This window comes from Urocampus carinirostris, chromosome 12 (genome assembly GCF_059441175.1).
Source record: "Urocampus carinirostris isolate Australia breed hairy pipefish chromosome 12, RoL_Ucar_1.0, whole genome shotgun sequence".
NCBI lineage: Eukaryota > Metazoa > Chordata > Actinopteri > Syngnathiformes > Syngnathidae > Urocampus > Urocampus carinirostris.
Window position 1 is genome coordinate 5,512,132 of NC_142360.1, and position 12,483 is coordinate 5,524,614.

Below are 12,483 nucleotides of genomic sequence, written 5' to 3' on the forward strand. Positions count from 1 at the left end.
ATTATCCTTGCACTACACATGTCATACTTCCCTGTTCAGGTGTAGCATGTACCTGTACTCTTGGGTGCAACGACACTTCATAGAGCAATGCCATACAAACTAATGCCTTTAATCACGTGGCAAGAAATACAATGGCAAAGAGAAGCCACCAAAGAGAAGCTTCTGCGTCATTTTTAAGCATACTTGTTGAAAAAACGGTTATAAGAATAATTTGATAGCCCATTCAGAAATGATCACATTGTTTAAATCAAAAAGTACAAGTATTTACAAGCACTTTTAAATCGAGCATTTTCAAGAATTTCAAGCAAGCATTCAAACCCTGAAATTCACAGTTGTACTTAAGGCCTCTGCTAGTCTCGTTAGCTCATTTTTTGTCAAGCCCCCCCCAATAAACACCAACAAAATCAATAAACATCTGCTTCGTGTGGTCTGCTTAAGGAAGGGAATCTAACACCCTCTGGCGACCATATTGGGTACTGCAGCTCCCATCCACCAATCACTCCAAGCAGTGAAATACAATCTTCTATCGGCCCGGCAACGCTGGGACATTTTGCTTGTATAATTCTGTATTCGTAGTATTTTCCATTTACAGAAAATTTGGGTGTTGTACGTATTTTTGTTTGACGCTTGCAATTGTTTTGTTCAAGACACCTATCCATAAATATCAAAGTTGAGGTAATATTTGGGTAAAGTTTTTTTCTAAGCCAAAGAATGTCTGACACTATGTATTGAATCCCTTGTTTAGAAATTAAGTAATGAATACACCCATAATCATATGCAATTTCTGAAATAAAGGTCAGTGGTAAGGGTATCATAACAATATCTTGTCATTATAGTTATTACTGACAAAGTAAGTTTAAATCGATTGATTGGTATATATGAGCTCTTCTCCTTCCAACACCATGTATGAAGTCACGATTATCTAAGCTGTATAAAGTTATTGAAATTTTTATCAAAAAGACACACGTAAAACAATTCGATTTTTCCCTAAATATACCATGCAGTGAATATGTTTTTTTAAAATGGACTGTTAATTGAACCCAGAAGCAAAAACAGTTATCCCGCATCCCTAAAAGGTATAAGAAAATGAATGACAAAAGTGCTTCTAACAGGCATAGAAAACATATACAGTAAAAGCCAAAATTTCCAACATCAGTCAAAAAACAAAACGTCAAATCCGACAAAAAACTGCCACCACAAGATTAGTGCTGATAGAATAAAAGTCTGTATTTATTTTTCTTTTCTCTCCACAAGAAACACATTTTTGAAAGCAGCAAAGAGACACAATAAGAGGCTTCTAAGCATCTTGTCAGCATAGCAGAGGTGTGGCCGGTTGAGCAAGGACATACTGTACATACACACTCGCACTATCGCCTCATATAGGAAGAGGTTACGCTAACCCGAGGGGAACCGAACGTCACCCGAAATCACCAGGATGCCTTTCGCGTTATCGTACTGCCGGAGCGGAAAGCCGTACGTTAATTACCCTGTCTTTCCCTAACAAGCACGGCCGTGCACTTGAACCCAAAGAGGCCCGGACGGCGCAGTTCAATTCATTAACCAATGTTGTGTTGCCGTGACGACAGCATCCCCCACAGCGCCGACGATATTTACGACTCGTAACCAACAGTACTGAAGATGGCAGAGAAAATCAGTTAACAAACTATCAGATAATCGTTGTTTTCCCTGTTGGAAGTATATATTACAAAAAATGATTTCCCAACCTCATTAATAAAGCTGACTTCCCACAGTAGTTGAAACCATAGCAATGACAACAATTGTTTTCAATTTGCCAAACTGTATTAACTTATTAACACTGAAAATGATGTGGTGAGAAAATTGGAGCAAAGCCAGAACCTGGAAAGACGCTACCGGGAAGTCATTTGCACAAGGATACTAAAAACAATACACCATTATTTATATTCTTCTCAGGGTCGGCCATTTTGACCCTCACTGTCAATTGAGGACAATGCCACAGTTAATCTAGATCTAACAACCTATTACGACTGATGAATTTGAAGCTAAACCGGAGAGACTGTGATGTCAATAGCAAGTAGAAAAATGTCCGAAGAAAATCGGGTGGATTTTTTTTGGATTAACATCGTTCCGAAGGGGGATGCTTTTGGGATTTGAATCAAATCTTCTGATCTCAAATTAAGACACACTAATTTGAAGCTAAACCCAAGAAACTAATGTAATATCTGGTCAGGTAACAAAATGGCCGACCCTAAACAAATAAAATCAGGTGGATTTTATAAATTTTAATTAATTCACTTTGGGTATGCTTTCCAAATCATCTTTCTGACCCAAAAGCTTCACTTCCAGCTTTTTATCTCATCAAAAACAGCTATAAACATTGATCCATTTTTAGCTGGTCAATAGTAAACATATGAATTTTTATTATACAATTGAATACTATGTTTCAGCTAGTTTATATTGACTTCCCTTTTCAAATTTTTTTGTGTCCAAGTTAAATAAAATACTGTAATATCATCTTGAATGAATAACAAGTAGCAAAATGTCTACCCCTCATATAAATAAAATCAGGTAGGTCGTTTTACCTCACTCAGTTAAATTGGGAATGCTTTTCGGATTACCCATTCCATATTTCAAGTTTATATCGACACACTCTTTCATTTTTTTTTTTACTTTTTCGTCCCCAAACAACACCAACACTCCTTAGGAACATTACACAAACACACTGAAAACATCGGCAGCAAACAGCCGTCAAAAACGGCGGTGTCCTTTTTAGATTGGCAGATTCTGAGGTACGTAGGTGGAGAACAGTTTTTGGGCGAGAAGCACGCACGCGACAAGTAGACTGCAAAAGATTTGCGAAGCGTTTTGGCTCGATAAGGAGTTGAGGGACTAGCGGTGTGGTTGGGCAGGGGAACGAAAAAAATACAGCACCATTTGAGGTCCGTGTGGAACGGCTTTTGCTGGTAGCACCGTCAACTCGTAAAAATCACCAGACGCCCCCCAAAAAAAAACAGAGAGAGCGCGATATATCACAAACTGCGACCCCTCCTCAGCCGAGCAGCACGCCAAATATCCTTTTCAAGAATATCAATGTGTTCGAAGAGCTATAGTTATATATTCTGTACACAAAACCGGGTATAACTTTTTTGTAAGATAGTTTTTCTTTTGAGACTATACACACACGAGAGCTTAGAATCACAGACAAACACCGGCGTAACAATGAGGTAGGGCGGTGAAAAGTTGGATGAAGTAGAACTGTTTTTGGATCATATACAAAGTTATTGATACTGTCATCAAAAATAGAGACCTACTGGTAAAGTCTATGAGGTCTTATGTACACCGGAGAGTTCGGGAATGCCGCAAAGAGATTGTAGAAGGCGTTTTTACCGATTTCGTTATCAAAGCTGGTGAGGTTTGATTTTTCATGTTTCTTGATCCAGTGCTACTTGAAGGTGGAAGCAATGGAAGAGCTCGGCGCAAATACGCAACAACTGTTATCAAGATGCGGAATCTGGGTTGATATTCGTCAAGTACTGAGTCGGAATACTAAGATGAAAGTAAGAGACGATTCAAGCATCGCCTTATTACACTGACGCTCTTTTGGCATTGAGTAAATACAGAAAACGTACACAAAGGTATTGATGGAATATATCAAGAGTTTTGTATTATAGAGTTTTCAAAATAGGGGACGGGCTTTTATATTTTCTTATTGTAAGCCCGAGCTGTTAAGTGCTGCTGTTTTGGTTACTAAAGGAAAGGAGGTTAAATTGTTTACAGTATTCCTTCTTTATTATGCGGTTCGACTTTAGTGTTCTGGGTATGTCGCAGATTTTTTTCCGTTGCTGGGTTCCACATATAAATACGTACTTTGGGGAAATAAATCATCACTGCACTGGAGAACTGCCTTGTGTTTCTTAGACTAGTAACACACACATAACCAAATGTACTGTTTGCAAAAAAAAAACATCAAAGGTGCAAGCCCCGGCCGGCTATGTCCTTAAATAGACGTCCATTTCAAATTCCAAAACTTTTGGTAATTAACTGATATTTATATATATTGTTACAGTGAACCCTCACTATAACGTTGTTCACTTTTCAGTCTCACAACTTAATCGATTTGCATAATGAACAGTGTTCTGCGTTCTGATTGGCTACACTGAATCTCGATTTCCTCTTTAGCTGTGTGTCGATAAAGTTTGCCAAATTTACGTTTCACTTGGAGTTTCGCTAAAATCCGTGTTGAGAAAACGATCCAAACCAATGAAGTATTTAATTGTATTATAATCGCAAAAGGTTCCTACTTCTGGGTCTTCCCTAACACGGGTTTTTCTTGAAACACAACCACCGCTACAAACATAGGTTAACTGTATAGCCGGAAATTGAGGGAATACTGTAATACGCAATGCAATATAAGGTGATTTGATGAGAAGTTGGAAACAATTTGACTCGTTTCAGTGATTCAATTCAGCTTTCAGGAAAGACAGTATTACAATGCAAACACTTGTAAAGCTTTTTTTTTTTCTAAAACACAAACACCAATGAATATAACAAAAAATAGATTTTTCATTAAGTTGGGAGGTCTTCTTTTACTAAAAGTGCAAACTACGCCGATCGCCGAGTCATCATCCCGTTAGTTTCGTATCCAACAATTTGGTTCTTTTCGACCATATTTGTAAAAACGACGACTTCATAAGACCAGCATTCTATCGTAGATTCCAGTTATTATGACGCAATATACGAAATCAATCGTGCTCAGCGTCAACAAGCTCACAAAGAAATTATTTTAAGGTGCATCATGTTAATACGATGATTGTTTGGCCTTATATTTTTTGAACAAGATGATATTAAAGATTGCCGATTTGAGGTTTTAAAGTGCATTTGATGGAAATGATTCGTCAACCTTTATAAGGTTACAATGCAAGAGAGGCTTTAACACATCCAGCTTTGCATCACTAATCACTTTGGCTCGGGAGATGATTTTTAAGGGCTCTATGTTGCGCTTTTTCATTTGGAAAATAGAACTCAGAGAGCAATATAGAAACAGAAGAATCAGACATGTGTAAATTAAATGTGAGATGATAAAAAAAGCTCTCAATAAGTAAGGTAGATTAACAAAAGCTTAACTTTTGTAAATACTGTTGAAAACAAGGACAAAAAGACGTATTGCAGAAGTGTGAAGAAGAGCAAAGTCTTGACAGGCAGATTCACAGTTTTGCCTCTGTTGGGTCACGCTTGAGATTTCGATCTCTTGGATTTTGGAAAAAAAAAAAAAAACAACAACAACATGTATATATTTTGGGGACATAACCACACTTGAAAAAACGGACAGGTTTGACTTAAATGTCCTTTGGGCGGCCATACTTTGTTCCCCCGATGGGGTTTCTTAAGAAAAGGGTTATTATGGGCTCGGAAAAACAAGTCAGCAAGCCGGTCACGTCTCAGACAGCTTTACCCACAGCGTCCCTCCCAAACTCCTAACAGTACAGATAGCCAACTCGTACATTCTCACAGCAAAGTGCACGTGAAGTCTCCAGACTTCAGCTTTGACTACAATCACGGGTGACTAGAAAAGCCAAGGGCACGACGCGCCCTGGTGATTGCCAAATCCATTTAAGGCCTTTCCTGCTACACAGCTGCAGACAGCTTTGAGAGACCCAAGACCTGGAATCAAACGGGAGAAAAAAACAATAAAATATCAAAGGTGCACTAACCTCTATAATCGTTGCTAGTCAGTGCAAGACTGACTAATAGAGACTAATTTTGCTAGAAAAGTTTTCTTTAACAGCTAGGTGATAACAAGGTCAACACAGTCTGCGAACGACACGTATGCAAGGATTAGTGTCTTTCTCATTTAAAAATAAAAATTGAGTTATTGTTTGACTATGGACCATAAATGAGGATGTGCAATAGACCCCAGGGATACAGCATCCCCAGCTTATAATATTTTTCTCATCCCAAAATGGAATAGGACGTTTTTTCTGCTCCTTGCTATGACATTTGTTTTGGCATGGCCCAAAAAATTACTATGCAGTGTTTGTATGACTGAGCAAGTCCTGTTCAAGACGCCTGTCTGCTATTAACTGATGTAACAAGATGTTGGTCGGCTGTTGGTCTACATCACTAAATCATAAAGATGCTGATAGGCTATTTGCTGAACTCACACCCATAATGTGTTTCTATCGTCTCCCTTGCTAAGGAGTCTGGCTGTAACCAATTAGCAACCAGGAACACTTATTAAGAATAAGGCGGAAATATAAGGGACGTAAATCTTCTTAGGGCACAACAATACTCCCGAGAAGTTAAATGAGTTATAATTTGAATCTGCCCCCCCCTACTCCCTTCTGCATCCACCTGTCACTTCACTGTACCAATTCAAGTCACATCAGACCAAAACTAGATAAAAAAAAAAAAAAACAATTTTCTTTACATGTATATTGATTTATGTCTGTCATTAAATAAGATACATGTACAGGGTGACCCAAAAAGATGCGTACCCATATTTTATTCGATAAAAAAAAACATTTTTTTTACGTATTTTCTGTTGCAGGACGTGAAAGGTGAACCTATGGATGATCATTTGCAGCTATAGTTGCCCTGAAAATGTCTCGGACAAATCAGAAGAAGATATTCTCCCTGGAGACCTATTTTGCGACAAAATCATACCAGAGTGTACAGATTCAGTTTCGATTGTCGCAACTTTCCATCAAAATCAACGATTGTTAGTTGGATTAAGAAGTTCAGAGAGCGAGGAACTGTAGTGGACCTATGTCCTAAAGCCACAGGGGGAACTTATTCAGGCAGGAAGAAGAGTGCAAGGACAGAAGAAAACATTGCTGCAGTGAGGGACTCAGTAGGACACAGACCTAGGAAATGCGTAGACGCAGCCAAGGACTCGGAATGACAAAGGGAGTCACAGCAGGTGTGTTCTTACGTCTGATACAAGATCTAAATAAAGCAAAAATTAACTGATGCTGACATGGAAAAGCGAGTAACAATGTGTGAATGGTTATGTAATGTGCTTGAAAATGATGAAAACTTTCTTGAAAACGTTTGGTCCGTGACCCGTGACTTCTATCAAGCTCTCCGAACCGAGGACTGTCCTACCTGCCACATCATTTCATGAAGCCATCAGCTCACAGTATTTAAAACTGCTATACAGTGACGTGTTACGCAGGCGATTTTGACTTATTTACATCTTTGAAACATGTTTACTCAGAGCACAAGTGACGTTTCTGAGGGTGTAGCTGATCAGATGACAAATATTATTCAGGAGATAGGACATAAATTGGCTGATAGCATATTCACAAATATACAGTCACGTAATATAGTAGCTCCTAACGCTGCTGCCACACAAGATGTAGCAAACAGATTGAGTCAGGTGGTTACACAGAGAAAGGTTAAGGAACCGCCGTCATTTATTGGGGATGGCTCAGACTCAATAACAATACATGAGTGGGAAGATCTAATGAGGACATTTATTAAAAGGAGTAATGTGAGACTTGAAGAGCAAGCAGAGGAAATCCTTATACATTTAAGAGGAAAAGCTAAAGACGTGGTTAGGTTTGGCATTAGAAACAGTAATATAGACGTCTATACCCGCCCTGACATGATTTATAGTCTTCTCAGGAAACACTTTAGCTGTACCAAGTACTCTGCTGTCCCTCTAGCTGACTTTTATTCAACTTTGCCCAAAGACCAGGAAGACCCCTATGACTACTGGCTGAGACTAAACAGAGCAGCTGACCTTGCCTCTGAGTGCTTGAGTGAGCAGGGCAAAACATTTGACAACCCTGAAATAGAGGTTACTCACATGTTTATTAGGAACTGCCCATGCAAGGAACTGGCACTCACTTACAGATCAAAAACCATCGAAAAGTGGTCTGCATGTGAGTTACTAGAGGTGCTGAATGAATACCACGCTGAGAAGAGCTACAAAGCAGATTCCCTACAACAACCTGCGAATAGAGCGGAAATTGCCGTACACAAAGCTGAGGTGAACCATGGTCCAACCCTTGTGCACGAGCCACCTCAGACTTCGAGCCCACAGTATGTCTCTCTAACGGACGTTATTAGTATGTTGGAGAAAGTTCTGATACGTGTTACCTCGAACCAGTTCCAAGAGAGAGGGGGAGCTCCAACCAGGCGACCTGGAGCCAGAATCAATGGTTTCACTGCCAAGCCATGTATCATTTGCAAAGAAGTCGAACACAGTGCTCTCTCTCATTGCCGAGACAAAAACCTTTGCTTTCACTGCCATGCCCCAGGGCATTCTCGACGTGATTGTCCAGTGACGAAAGTTGTCCCGCTGCCTCAGGGAAACTAACTGATCTGCGCTTAGGGGAGAACAGTGCAGATCAACTGAGTATACCTCCCACCACTAATGTGAAGCCTGACATGCAAGATAATAAATCAATTTATGAGTTGTATAGCAACAAGATACCTCCATCGAAGAAGCTGATCTTTCAGGGGTTTCAGAGAATAGCGGAGACTGACGAACTGTTTTACACACCTGTACTTGTGCAAGAAGGCCCCACTTTCAGAGCGCTGTTGGACAGCGGGTCGATGGCTTGTACAGTAAGTGAGGACACGGCTAAGTCCCTCCTGCAGCAATTCCCTGATATGATGAGTTACACGGCCGATGATTATGTCATTGTAGGCTGCGGTGGACACCAAGTTTCTCCCAGAGATATGTACGACATTCACGTCACAGTTTACGGGTGCCAAATGATAATACCAGTAATGGTTGTGCCAGGCCAGACCGAACAGATGATCCTTGGCAGCAATGCCATCAAATATATTTTGACTCAATTGAAAAGTACTGATGGCTACTGGAGATTAGTTTCCACTCCTGACAACGGTCTGTCCGATAACCACAGTCAATTCCTGTCAATGCTTTCTAACACAGAGAGATGGAGAGGTGACTGCATTCCAGACAAAGTAGGGACAGTAAAGATCAAGAGTTGCGTGACGCTGAATCCACGGACCGAGTACGTTATTTGGGGCAAGTTACCTGAGTTGGCCGGGGCATCAGCGGGCAGCACAGTGGTCGTTGAGCCAACCCAATCTAAGGCTGCGCCCAGACAAGTCCTTGTCGGACGAGTTGTTACTCCACTCTGGGGAGATGGATGGGTGCCTGTTAAAGTCTTTAATCCGACGGACAGAGTTGTGGTGCTGAGAAGAAACAGGAAAATTGCAGATGTGTCTCCGTGTATCGCAGCGGAAGACCTGCCCAATGCAGAGGAGGTCAAGTGCAACGTGCAGAGTGTACAGAGCAAAGAGGTCCGACCCAGGTCAGAAGAGGACATGATGCGTGCATTGGAAGCTCTGGGACTGCAAGACATTGACCTGAAGTCATGTGAGGTTTCGCTGCAGTGTAAAGACAAGCTCCTTCATATCATCGAACAATTCGAGTCAATCTTTTCTCGCCATAAGATGGACTGTGGAGAGGCCAAAGAGTTTGTACATCGTATCCACCTTGTTGATGATAAGCCGTTCCGTCTACCCTACAGACGTATACCACCAAGTCAGTATGAAAAACTGAGGACGACTCTGAACGAGATGGAAGAGAAAGGAATTATTCAGAAGTCGACTAGCGACTATGCATCTGCGCTTGTTCTCATATGGAAGCGGAATGGAGAACTAAGGGTATGTACTGATTTCAGAAGGCTTAATGCAAGAACCATAAAGGATGCCTACCCACTACCGCATCAAGCTGATGCTTTGGCCGCACTTGGGGGAAATGCCTTTTTCTCCACAATGGATCTGACGTCAGGCTACTACAATGTCCCCTTGCACCCTGACGACAAAAAGTACACGGCATTCTCCTCACCATTCGGCCTTCACGAGTACAACCGGCTCCCTCAGGGACTTTGCAACAGCCCAGCAACATTTATGAGGATGATGATGTCAATATTTGGTGATCAGAATTTCATGAGCCTATTATGTTACCTCGACGATCTGATGGTGTTTGCCCCCACAGAGGAAGTTGCACTCCAACGCCTGCAGATGGTGTTTACTCGCCTTAAGGAACACAACCTCAAGCTCGCACCCAAAAAAAGTTTTTTTCCTCAGACGGACTGTGAAATTTCTTGGGCATGTCATCAGTGAGGATGGAATTCGGACTGACCCCGAGAAAGTGAGAGCGATAAATGACGTACAAGTCGCTGATCTAATGGAGTCGGATGGCAAGACGCCATGCCCTAGTAAAATCAGATCTTTTCTAGGCATGGTGATGTATTTCCAAAGCTTCATTGAAGCATGTTCTGCGAAGGCAAAACCTCTGTTCAGGCTCACATCTGAATCTGGTGACAAGCATAAGCGCAAGAGAGCCCGCAAGAAAGGTCAAGTGAAGCTGACGCCTGCAGATTGGTCCGATGCATGCCAGAACGCCTTTGAAACACTGAAGCACGACCTCGTGACAGGTGTCACTCTGGCCCACCCAGATTTTGATGCGCCGTTTATTCTGGCTGTCGACGCATCCTTTGATGGGATTGGAGCAGTCCTGTCACAGCTGCCACCTGGTGGAAAAGTAGCCAGACCAGTCGCCTTTGCAAGTAAGACGCTCTCTCGCTCCCAGCTCAACTACCCTGCACACAGGCTCGAATTTCTTGCCTTGAAATGGGCGGTATGTGATAAATTCAGCCATTGGTTGAAAGGAAGACACTTTACCACGTGGACCGACAATAACCCACTTACATACATTTTGACCAAACCAAGACTTGATGCGTGTGAACAGCGGTGGGTAGCGAAGCTAGCTGCATACAATTTTGACCTGAAGTACATTCCCGGCCCAAAGAACATCGTAGCCGACGCTCTGAGCCGTGAGCCATTTGTACGGTCATGTGTGGGTCATCGCCTTGTTACCGAGCCCTATACTTCGCTCTTGGACCAAGTCAACAGGGTGAACAACAGTACTGTGCAAGAGGTGTTCAGAGTATCCAACAATTGTCACGCTGTTGTAGACGAGAGTGCTGGGACATCAGACGAGTCAGTAAAAAGGGCAATTCCATCAGGCTCCAATGGTTCTGTGACATCAGAAGAGGTTGCTGCTGTCTTCAGTGCTCAGTCCACTGGTGGCGTGGGTCAAGTGATGGGAACAGACGCCAACTTCAATCTTCTGCAGAAGGGAGATCAGTCAACGGCACTCCCACAGAGTCAGCTTGTTGGTTTACAAGAACAGGACAACACAATAAGCAGGACCATGTACTTTGTGCATAGACACAAGAGACCTACCAGGCGTGAGAGAGCTGTCGAGTCGCCTAGTGTGATGAAACTACTGAAGCATTGGAGCAGACTCACCATACAGAATGGCATGCTCTACAAAATAAGGAAAGATCCTCACATGGCCAAGAAAATCTTCCAGTTTGTGGTGCCTGATTCATTGAAACAGAAAGTCCTTCAAGGTTTACATGACTCAGCAGGTCACCAAGGCCAGAACCGTACTTTGTCTCTGGTGAGGCAACGATTCTTCTGGAATGGCATGGAACGTGATGTTGTGAATTATGTCAAATCCTGTCAGCGCTGTGTAGTAGGGAAAACACCGGAACCACACAACCGTGCACCACTCAAGAACATAGTCACCTCTGAGCCTATGGAGTTGGTCTGTATAGACTTTATGCTGCTGGAAATGTGAATTTCCCTTAGGGGATGAATAAAGTATCTATCTATCTATCTATCTATCTATCTATTTTTTGCTTTCCGGGAGTGCGCTCCGCACTCACCAGATCTTAACCCCCCCAGATTTTTATCTGTGGGGTTTCCTCAAAGACAATGTATACCAGGGAAATCCACAAACAATTGAAGAACTGAAATCTGCCATCAAGCAAAATTAAGAGCCCTCCCGAAAGAGGAGTGTATAAAAGTAATTCAAAACTTTGCCAGACGGGTACAGGTTTGCTTGCAACAAAATGGTGGACATTTGGAACACATCTTGGGAGAGCCATAAATTGACTAAAAATTGACAGAAATAGCTGAAACTCTGGTGAAAGGTCTTCCATAAACTGAATAATGTGTGGTTGTAATTTGAAATAAATAGCTTTTTAATCAAAGCCACAATAGAAATTTTCATGGGTACGTATCTTTTTGGGTCACGCTGTATATTACATAATTTGAACGCATTAGTTAATTACCATAGGTTTCTATCCTTCACCATGTAACGATTTAGCGTTACGATCACCAACTCAGAATGGATAAACATAGTCTCCCAGGGGTCTAATGTACAACAGACAATATCAGGCAGACTGAGGGACTTACTGAAGCTTGTAAACAGGAATCAAGCATCCATTAAATCCGCATTGTTTCTTATTCTTGTGTCCAGCCACATGCTTTAAGTACTTGTGGAGATAAGGTGCACTAAAAAAATCCCTCTAAATTCACTTACAGCCTACGCATTGCTGATTGGCAAAGATCATAGTAAAACTATAGAACTTTTAACTATAGAAAGATTATAGTTTGCATCAGCTTTAAATAAGTGACAACGACAGACAGGCGGCACGGCCAATGGCG

The 12,483-nt window shown here is 41.7% G+C and overlaps 1 protein-coding gene across 2 annotated transcripts in view; it reads right to left on the reverse strand.

Annotated features, from left to right (window-relative positions):
- agbl4 (AGBL carboxypeptidase 4) overlaps positions 1-12,483 on the reverse strand; it is a 599,711-nt gene that overhangs the window by 147,733 nt on the left and 439,495 nt on the right. The gene's annotated exons all lie outside the window — the stretch shown is intronic.